The sequence below is a fragment of the Durio zibethinus genome, chromosome 3, assembly GCF_047325235.1.
Source record: "Durio zibethinus cultivar Kanyao isolate XHJ-2024 chromosome 3, ASM4732523v1, whole genome shotgun sequence".
Classification (NCBI taxonomy): domain Eukaryota; kingdom Viridiplantae; phylum Streptophyta; class Magnoliopsida; order Malvales; family Malvaceae; genus Durio; species Durio zibethinus.
Window position 1 is genome coordinate 24125945 of NC_143164.1, and position 8477 is coordinate 24134421.

An 8477-nucleotide genomic window follows, 5' to 3' on the forward strand; every position below is an offset into this window, starting at 1 on the left:
TGGATCAGCCTGCGTAACTTTGCCCGCACCTCATCATCGGCATACTCTGGGTAAAATTGTTCTCTGAACTCTTTTTGGAACTCTGCCCAGGTTCCAATCTTGGCACTCCCACGCTTGACATCATCACACCTGCGCCTCCACGACAATAAGGCTACATCAATGAGATACATAGTAGCGGTGCTTACCTTTATCGCCTCGTCTTGAATGCCCATGGCTTGGAAGTACTGCTTCATACCCCATAGGTAGTTGTCTACTTCCTTGGCTACCCTAGTCCCCTTGAACTCCTTAGGCTTGGGGACATCCAATCTGGACTTGGACACTCCAGCAAACATGCCATTCCTAATGGCAGTCTTGCAAGCAACGAGCTCACTGGCAAGCTTTTCCATCCGCTGGCGCATGGCCTCCATGCCATCATGCAAGGTTAGCACTTTAGCCTCCAAGGTCTGAGTCTTTCGGGTGAACACGTCCATGCCTTTGTTGAGAGCAGCTTCCAGCTCACTTTAGATCTCCTCCCCCATAGAGTCTAACGATGCAATGTGAGTCTCTACCTCTTCAAGCTTCTCCCCCATGTTGCCTACGGTCACCTCCACCTTGGCCAACCTACCATCCATGGTAGACCAGATATCTCTAGAACTGGCTTTCTTGCCTCTTCCACGCCCATGCTCCTGGGCCTCTGGTTGTTGGCTAGCAACGTCGCTTTGGGATGCCATCGCCTCAATCACGATCTAACCTGCGTAACACAAACACGCAGAATCAAACTCGCTCTGATACCAACTGTCACAGGCTATGACCTTAGACTCAGAAACCATGCAGCCTTATGCTTGGAATCTCCACTTTTATGCCTAAGTCAGCCTAAAACACAAGCGTGCAGGCACTAGAACAATGGGAAGGGCTGATTACGCAAGTTAAAGAGAAACAGGATAAGAAGATAGAATTTTGGAAATGCTCTTGTATTCACTGAAACAGAAGTGTTTGATGGTGTACATATGAGGGTGGAGCAGCCTCTATTTATAGTTGAGGCTCCTACTACAACTTAATGGCATATCCCTACAATAAAGGTTAAAATCATGGGATTATACAGATTACAATCAATCAGGATGCTAACTCTTGATTTTTAGGGTCAACCAAATCTGCCAAGATGCTCCAACTGATCCTGCATGCTTCCAGAAGCTTCCCTTGCCTGTCCAGCACCTTGGGCCCTTCTGGATGTGGTGCAGGCAGCTTGTATGCCAAGCCTTGGTCTCACGGGCTGGCCTACAAGTTGGGCGGGTGTTTTGAACTCGTTTCCTAGGCTTTGCACACAGATACCCGCCAGCACGCCTGGTCTGCGGGCTTTAACCTCTGGCTCACCTGCTGGTGCGCCTGGCACACCTACCCAGGGTGTGACACGGGCGCTCAGCCGGTCGGAGAGGTAGAATACACAAGCTGGGGATCGGCCCGATCCCACCTTGCATGCTGTCGATCCTGCTGCTGGTCCTGCTGCTGTAACCCTCGGTTCGGTCTGATATTAGACTAGGAATGAACTCCGTATGCTTAGACTGGGGATGAACTCCATATGCCTAAGTCAACCCACGAAATGACCGTACAGGTGCTGAGCCGATCGAAGAGGAATAATGCGCAAGATGGGGATTGGCCTGGTCCCCCTCTGCGTGCTGTCAGTCCCGCTGCCACAACCCTCGGTCCGGCTGGGGCTTGACATGGAATGAAGTCCCTATGCCTAAGCCAACCCACGAAATGGGCGTACGGGAGCTCAACCGGCCAGAGAGGCCGAATGTGCAAGCCAGGGATCGGCCCGGTCCCCCCTGCATGCTGTCAATCCTGCAGCCGCAACCCTCGGTCCGATCCGATCTTAGACTGGGAATGAACTCTGTATGCTTAGACTGGGGATGAACTCCGTATGCCTAAGTCAACCCACGAAACGAGCGTGTGGGCGCTCAACCAACCAGAGAGGCAGAATGCGCAAGCTAGGGATCGAACGGGCGGTAGGTGGGTTCAAGCACATCTTCATATTTCTGCCATGCCAATGCCATTTTTATGGCTTGTAAATTCATACAATGGTCCCCTAAGCCTTCATGTGAAGTTTCGTGGCAAGACAACCCGTTTTCTATTTTTCACGATTTTCAAAACTTTTTCTGGTTCAGGATTTTTTAAAACTTTTTTAGAAAGATTTTTGTCCCCAAATTTGGTAGAGGTGATCCTTGTATTTTTGTTGGCATGCACAAAAAAATTCAGCTAAAAACTCCAAGTGGAGAAGATTTTGTGACCGTTTGAAGAAAGTGTCCCCATTTTAGACACTTTAATGGCTACTGGCAGCAAATTGATAAAATCTAAAATGCTCTTTAAGGGGGTGTGAGTTCTCGAGGTTTGACGAGGGATAGGGGGCCAATATAAGGGCTAGGTACCAGCACCCATCGTACATCATGTGCGCACACCCCCCGGCCCCCCCAATCGTTGGAACCCCCAATGCCGTCGGTTAGGCTCTCTGACGATGCTCCGACGATGGTGCCCTGGGTGAAAAAATGCGACACCAGCACATGCCCGAGCCCAGCATGTGCACCGTGGCTCAAAATCTTAGACTGGGAATGAACTCCATATGCTTAGACATGGAATGAACTCCGTATGCCTTGGCCAACCCACGGAACGAGCGTGCGAGCACTCAGTCGGTAGGAGAGGAAGAATGCGCAAGTCGAGGATTGACCCAGTCCCCCCTATGTACTGTCGATCCTACTATCACAACCCTCAGTTCGGTCTGATCTTCGATTGGGAATGAACTCCGTATGCATAAGTCAACACACGAAACGAGCGTTCGGGCGCTGTGCCGGCCCACGAGGCATAATGCACAAGCAGGCTATCGACCCAGTCCCCCTCTGCGTGTTGTCAGTCCCGTTGCCACAACCCTCAGTTCGGCTGGGACTTAGACATGGAATGAACTCCCTATGCCTAAGCCAACCCATGAAACGGGTGTGCGGGCGCTCAGCCGGTCAGAGAGGTAGAATGAGCAAGCTGGGGATCAGCCCAGTCCCCTCTACGTGCCGCCGATCCTGCTACCGTAACCCTCGGTCCGGTCTGATCTTAGACTGGGAATGAACTCGTATGCTTAGATTGTGGATGAACTCCGTATGCCTAAGTCAACCCACGAAACGAGCGTGCAGGTGCTCACCCAACCGAAGAGGCATAATGCGCAAGTCGGGGATCAGCTCAGTCCCCCTCTGCGTGTAGCCGATCCCGCTACAGGTCATGCTGCCACAACCCTCAGTTTGGCTGGGGCTTAGACATGGAATGAACTCCGTATGCCTAAGCCAAGCCACGAAACGAGTATGCAGGCGCTCAGCCGATCGAAAAGGTAGAATGAGCAAGTCAGAGATCGACCTAGTCCCCCCCTGCGTGCTGCCGATCCTGCTGCTGGTCCTACTGTCGCAACCCTCGTTTTGGTCCAATCTTAGACTGGGAATGAACTCCATATGCTTAGACATGGAATGAACTCCGTATGCCTAAGTCAACCCATGAAACGAGCGTACGGGCACTGAGCCGGTCGGAGAGGCATAATGCGTAAGCCGGGGATCAGCCCCGATCCCCCTCTACGTGCTGCCAGTCCCGCTGCCACAACCCTCAGTTCGGATGGGGTTTAGACATGGAATGAACTCCTTATGCCTAAGCCAGCCCACGAAATGGGCATGCGGGTGTTCAGTCGACCGGAGAGGTATAATGCGTAAGACGGGGATTGGCCCGGTCCCCCTCTGTGTGCTGCCAGTCCCACTGCCACAACCCTCGGTCCGACTGGGGCTTGACATGGAATGAAGTCCCTATGCCTAAGCCAACCCACGAAACGGGTGTGCGGGCGCTCAGCCGGCCGGAAAGGCCAAATGCGCAAGCCAGGGATCGGCCCGGTTCCCCTGCGTGCTGTCGATCCTGCAGTCGCAACCCTCGGTCCGGTCTGATCTTAGACTGGGAATGAACTTTGTATGCTTAGACTGGGGATGAACTTCGTATGCCTAAGTCAACCCACGAAGCGAGCGTACGGGTGCTCAGCCGACCAGATAGGTAGGATGCGCAAGCCGAGTACCGAACGGGTGATAGGTGGGTTCAAGCACATCTTCATATTTCTGCCATGCCAATGCCATTTTTATGGCTTGCAAATTCATACAATGGTCCCCTAAGCCTTCATGTAAAGTTTCGTGGCAAGACGACCCGTTTTCTATTTTTCATGATTTTTGAAACTTTTTACGGTTCGCGATTTTTTAAATTTTTTTAGAAAGCTTTTTGTCCCCAAAATTGGTAGAGGTGACCCTTGTATTTTTGTTGGCATGCACAAAAAAATTCAGCTAAAAACTCGAAGTGGGGAAGATTTTGTGATCGTTTGAAAAAAGTGTCCCCATTTCAGACACTTTAATGGCTACAGGCAGCAAACCTATAAAATCTCAAATGCTCTTTAAGGGGGTGTGAGTTCTCGAGGTTTGATGAGGGATAGGGGGCCAATATAAGGGCCAAGTACCAGCACCCATTGCACATCATGTGCGCATACCCTCCCGGCCCCCCCAATCGTTAAAACCCCCAATGTCACCGGTTAGGCTCTCCACTAATGCTCCAGCGATGCTGCCTCAGGCGAAAAAAAATGCAGCACCAGCACATGCCCAAGCCCAGCATGTGTACCGTGGCTCACAATCTTAGACTGGAATGAACTCCATGTGCTTAGACATGGAATGAACTTCGTATGCCTAAGCCAAACCACGAAACGAGCGTGCGGGCGCTCAGTCAGTCGGAGAGGCAAAATGCGTAAGCCGGGGATTGGCCGGTCCCCCCTGCGTGCTGTCGATCCTACTACCGCAACCCTCGGTTCGGTCCGATCTTAGACTGGGAATGAACTCCGTATGCATAAGTCAACCCAAGAAACGAGCGTGCGGGCGCAGAGCCGGTCGAAGAGGCATAATGAGCAAGCCAGGGATCGGCCGGATCCCCCTCTGTGTGCTGCCGGTCCCGCTGCCACAACCCTCGGTCCGGTTGGGGCTTAGACATGGAATGAACTCCGTATGCCTAAGCCAATCCATGAAACGACCGTGCGGACGCTCAGTCAGCCGAAGAGGCAGAATGCGCAAGTCGGGGATCGGCCCGATCCCTCATACGTGCTATCGATCCTGCTGCCATAACCCTCAGTTCGGTCCGATCTTAGACTAGGAATGAACTCCGTATGCCTAAGTCAACCCATGAAACGAGCGTTCGGGCACTGTGCCAGCTGTAGAGGCATAATGCGCAAGCCGGGGATTAGCCCAGTCCCCCTTTGTGTGTTGTCGGTCCCGCTGCCAGAACCCTCGGTCTGACTGGGGCTTAGACATGGAATGAACTCCCTCTGCCTAAGCCAACCCACAAAACGGGTGTGCGGGTACTCGACCAACCGGAGAGGCAAAATACGTAAGCCAGGGATCACCCTGGTCCCCCCTGCGTGCTGTAGATCCTGGTGCCGTAACCCTCGATCTGATCTGATCTTAGACTGAGGATGAACTCCGTATGCCTAAGTCAACCCACGAAATGAGCGTGCTGACACTCAACCAACCAGAGAGGCAGGATGCGCAAGCCGAGGATCGAATGGGTGGTAGGTGGGTTCAAGCACATCTTCTTATTTCTGCCTTGCCAATGCCATTTTTATGGCTTGTAAATTCATACAATGGTCCCCTAAGCCTTCATGTGAAGTTTCGTGGCAAGATGACCCATTTTCTATTTTTCACGATTTTTGAAACTTTTTACGGTTTGGGATTTTTTAAAATTATTTTAGAAAGAGTTTTGTCCCCAAATTTTTTTTAGAAAGAGGTGATCCTTGTATTTTTGTTGGCATGCACAAAAAAATTCAGCAAAAAACTCGAAGTGGAGAAGATTTTGTGACCGTTTGAAAAAAGTGTCCCCATTTTAGACACTTTAATGGCTACTGGCAGCAAACTTATAAAATCTCAAATGCTCTTTAAAGGGGTGTGAGTTCTCGAGGTTTGATGAGGGATAGGGGGCCAATATAAGGGCCAAGTACCAGCACCCATCGCAGATCATGTGCGCACACCCCCCACCCCCCCAATCGTTGGAACCCCTAATGCCGCCGGTTAAACTCTCCAGTGATGCTCCGACGATGCTCCGACGATGGTACCCCAGGTGAAAAAAATACGACACCAGCACATGCCCAAGCCTAGCATTTGCACCGTGGCTCAAACTCTTAGACTGGGAATGAACTCCGTATGCTTAGACATGGAATGAACTCCGAATGCCTTAGCCAACCTATGAAATGAGCGTGCGGGCGCTCAGCCGACCGGAGAGACAGAATCCGCAAGCCAGGGATCGGTCCGGTCCCCATCTGTGTGCTACTGGTCCCACTGCCATAACCCTCAGTCCAACTGGGGCTTAGACATGGAATGAACTCCCTATGCCTAAACCAACCCACGAAACGGGTGTGCGAGCATTCAGTCGGCCGGAGAGGTAGAATGCGTAAGCCGAGGATTGGCCCAGTCCCCCTTGCGTGCTACAGATCCTGCTGCCGCAACCCTGGATCCGGTCCGATCTTAGACTGGGAATGAACTCCGTATGCTTAGACTGGGGATGAACTCCGTATGCCTAATTCAACCCACGAAACGAGCGTGCGGGCGCTCAGCCGGTCGGAGAGGCCAACCGGTGAGGCAGAATGCGCTAGTCGGGGATCGGTTCGGTCCCCTTACGTGTTGTCTGGTCTGATCTTAGACTGGTCCGATCTTAGACTGGGAATGAACTCCGTATGCCTAAGTCAACCCACGAAACGAGCATTCGGGCGCTAGGCCGGCCGGAGAGGCATAATGCGCAAGCTGGGGATCGACCCGATCCCCCTCTGCGTGCTATCGATCCCACTACCACAACCCTCGGTCCGGCTAGGGCTTAGACATGGAATGAACTCCCTATTCCTAAGCCAACCCATGAAACGGGCATGCGGGCGCTCAGCCGGTTGGAGAGGCAAAATGCAAAAGCTAGGGACCGACCCAGTCCCCCCTACGTGCTGTCGATCCTGCTGCTGCAACCCTCGGTCCGGTCCAATCTTAGATTGGGAATGAATTTCGTATGCCTAAGTCAACCCATGAAACGAGCGTGCGGGTGCTCAGCCGACCAGAGAGGTAGAATGCGCAAGTCGGGGACCGGCCCGGTCCCCCCTTGGGTGCTGTCGATCCTGCTGCCGCAACCCTCGGTCCGATCTGATCTTATACTGGAAATGAACTTCGTATGCCTAAGTCAACCCACGAAACAAGCGTTCGGGCACTGAGCCGGTCGGAGAGGCATAATGCGCAAGCTGGGGATCAACCCGATCCCCCTCTGCGTGCTGTCGTGCCGCTGCCACAACCCTCGGTCTGGTTGGGGCTTAGACATGGAATGAACTCTGTATGCCTAAGCCAACCTATGAAACGAGTGTGCGGGTGCTCAGTCGACTGGAGAGGAAGAATACGCAAGCCGGGGATCGGCCTGGTCCCCCTTGCGTGCTACCATTCCTGCTGCTGGTCCTGCTGCCGCAACCCTCGTTCCGACTGGGGCTTAGACATGGAATGAACTCCGTATGCCTAAGCCAACCCACGAAACGAGCGTGTGGGTAGTCAACCGGCCGGAGAGGCAGAATACGCAAGCTGGGGATTACCCCAGCCCCCCTCTGCGCGCTGTCGGTCCTGCTGCCACAACCCTCGATCCTGCTAGGGCTTAGACATGGAATGAACTGCCTATGCCTAAGCCAACCCACGAAATGGGCGTGCGGGCGCTCAGCCGACCGAAGAGGCAGAATGCATAAGCCAGGGACTAGCCCGGTCCCCCCTTGCATATTGTTGATCCTGCTACCACAACCCTCAGTCCGGTCTGATCTTAGACTGGGAATGAACTCCATATGCCTAAGTCAACCCACGAAACGAGCATGCGGGCGCTGAGCCGACCGGAGAGGTATAATGCGCAAGCCAGGGATTGGCCCGATCCCCCTTAGCGTGCTACCGGTCCCGCTGCCACAACCCTCGATTCGGTTGGGGCTTAGACATGGAATGAACTCCTTATGCCTAAGCCAACCGACGAAACGGACGTGCGGGCACTCAACCGATCGGAGAGGCAGAATGCACAAGCCAGGGATCGACACAGTCCGCCCTGCGTGCTGTCGATCCTGCTACCACAACCCTCGGTCAAATTCGATCTTAGATTAGGAATGAACTCTGTATGCCTAGACTGGGGATGAACTCCGTATGCCTAAGTCAAACCATGAAACGAGCGTGCGAGTGCTTAGTCGACCGGAGAGGCTGGTTGGAGAGGCAAAATGCACAGAATGCGCTGTCGATCCTGCTGCCACAACCCTCGGTCCAGTATGAACTTAGACTGGGAATGAACTTCGTATGCCTAGTCAACCCATGAAACGAGCGTGCAGGCGCTGAGTCAGTCGGAAAGGCATAATGCACAAGCTGGGGATCAGCCCGACCCCCCTCTACGTGCTGCCAATCCCACTGCCACAACCC